Here is a 2,500-nt window from a genome sequence, read left to right as displayed (position 1 = left end):
ATAGCTGTTAGATTAGCTGCAGGTGTTTGCGGTATGCATCTGATGTTAGTTTTGTTATTGTGAAACAAGTGAGGTGGTCAAGGTCAGGTCATGTAGTGGTTAAAGTCTAATTTAAGAAAGTCATTACATTAAAACAGTAAATTAATGCTAACACTAAACAGGAGAAACTGCATTAAAAAGAGGTTAGACTACAGAAAAACTACAAAACAAACGTATTTGTTGTTATTTAATGTAATATTAGTAAGCAAACCGCTAGATTAACTGCATTAATTTACATTAAGTACATTAACATTAGTCTGTTATATTGTAGCAATAAAATTCTAAATTAAAAATTGAACATGAGGAAAGTTTTCGAGAGACTAAATTACTGAAAAACTACAAAACACTAAAAACAGATTTTTGTTTTTTTATTGTTTATTTATTGTAATTAAGCAAACTGCTACATTATAATTATTATTTTTTTGCAGTGGAAGTCTAAACCTGCAGTTGATAAACCCTTAACAAGAAAATTGTGTTTAAGAGAGGCCAAGCCACTGAAAAACTACAAAACCATTTTTTTTGTAGTTTGTTATTTATTGTAATTCAGCTAACCTCTATATGAATTTTTTTCGTCTGTTGTATTTTAGCAGAGAAAGTCTAAACTGCAGTTGCTAAACAGCGAACAGATGCTCAAGAGAGACTAAACTACTGGAAAACTACAAAAAAGGTAAATTGTAGTTGATAAACACTGAACAATTGCATTTAAGAAATTTAAACTACTGGGAAAAACTACAAAAGCAATTTTTTGGTTGTTTCATTATTCTGTTGTATTTTAGCAAATAGCTAGATTTTTAGTCATGTTGATTTAGTCTTTTTAGTCTTGAGTTTTAGCAATGAAAATCTAAACTGTTGTTCATAAATGCTGAACTAAAGTGCAAATTGCAAATAAACTACTGAAAAACGAAAAATCCAGATTTTTAGTTATTGTATTGTTTTTAAGCAAACGCTACATGAACCTCTTTGTAGTATGTTTTATTTTACTAACAAACAGCTAAATTGTAGTTGACAAACAATGAAAAAGTGTGAATTGCATTCAAGTTTCTAAACTACTGAAAAACTACAAAAAAAGATTTTTTTAGATTTTCTTATTATTTATTACAAGTAAACTACTCCATGAGCTTTTTTTTATTTTAGAAAACAAAACTCTAAAGTACTGTTAATAAACACTGAAGTGTAACGCGTATTCAAGAGAAACTAAACTACTGAAAAACTACAAAACAAGCTCTTTCGTTGTAGTTTTGTGTTATTGTTAAGCAAACAGCTACATGAACTTTGTTTTCAGTCTGATCTGTTTTAGCAATGAAAACGAAACCAGTTTCTAAAACCTGAACGAACGTTTAACGTTTTCAAGAGAGGCTAAACAACAAAAAAAACTACAAAAACATTTTTTTTTGTAGTTTTTTTTTTTATTAAGTGAGCTTCCATTTTAGTCCGTTGTATTTTAGCAATGAAAAATGAAAATGCAGTTTCTAAACACTGAAGATACGTAAAACGTGTTCAAGAGAGGCTAAACAACTCCCAAAAAATACAAAAACAGTTTTTCGTTTTGTTGTTGTAGTTTTTTTTTTAATTAAGTGAACTTCCATTTTAGTCCGTTGGATTTTAGCAATGAAAACCGAACTGTAGTTTCTAAACCCTGACCAAGTGTAATACAAGTTCAAGAAAGGCTAAACTACTGAAAAACTACAGTCAGTGTTTTTTGTTGTTATTTATTGTTGTTACAGTAGGTTCTTGTAGTGGTTTGCCCTTTTTTAGTTGGTTGTTTGTTTAACAAGAAATCACCATTAGCAACAATCAAACAAACAAACAAACCACATTTAACTGCAGAATGAGTAAATGGTCTTCATGAGATGCTAAACGACTTCTAAAGCAGGTTTTCTTCTTACACGTGTGCGCTCGGGCTCTGAACGGACCACCAAGAGAACATGAGCTCGCCATGTGACGCTGCTCAGCGAGATAAAGCCGTTTAGTGACGAGTTTAGCATTCCCACACTAATTACCCCGTGATTGCGTGGGGTTTTAGCAGCGAGGGTCCTGGAGTAGGTGCGTTCCTGGAGGAGCGTAATAGTTCCCACATGGGCCGCTGCGTGCGGGATGCTGCTCTTAAGTTACCACAAGTCCTACTTTAATAGTTCGGCTGATTAGTTGTTTCCAGGGGCAATGAGTGCCTTTAGAACGGCTGTTAATGCTCTTTAAGTTTTATTAGCTGGACATTTGCTTGATGGAATGGTTGTTGGTGTAGTGATTTTTTTATTTTGTTAATTGCTCATAGTTAGTGTAGTGCTTGGTTCAAACCTTATTAAAGTTCAGTGAGCACAATTGATTCGTCAAAAAAGAGATTAGATGCACAATTTTCACCATAAATGGAAAAACATGCATTACAGGGCCTGAATTTCATTTTGGGAAGTGGTGGTGGGGGGGTGGGGGGGGTGGGGGGGTTATATTCTATATTCTATATTCT

At 33.0% G+C, this 2,500-nt stretch overlaps 1 protein-coding gene across 4 annotated transcripts in view; it reads left to right on the top strand.

The window, feature by feature from the left end:
* LOC132129347 (vitamin D3 receptor A) overlaps nucleotides 1-2,500 on the top strand; it is a 45,404-nt gene that overhangs the window by 3,000 nt on the left and 39,904 nt on the right. For 2 of the 4 annotated variants that reach the window (XM_059540900.1, XM_059540902.1), the window contains one exon: nucleotides 627-706. The exons of the other annotated variants lie outside the window; for them this stretch is intronic. The gene's annotated coding sequence lies outside the window, so the exon portion shown is untranslated. The remainder of the gene's footprint in view (nucleotides 1-626; nucleotides 707-2,500) is intronic. 4 annotated transcript variants of the gene reach the window in all.

The sequence above is a fragment of the Carassius carassius genome, chromosome 46 (genome assembly GCF_963082965.1).
Source record: "Carassius carassius chromosome 46, fCarCar2.1, whole genome shotgun sequence".
NCBI lineage: Eukaryota > Metazoa > Chordata > Actinopteri > Cypriniformes > Cyprinidae > Carassius > Carassius carassius.
Note: the sequence above shows the minus strand (reverse complement) of the source record. Positions and strands in the feature narration are given on the sequence as shown.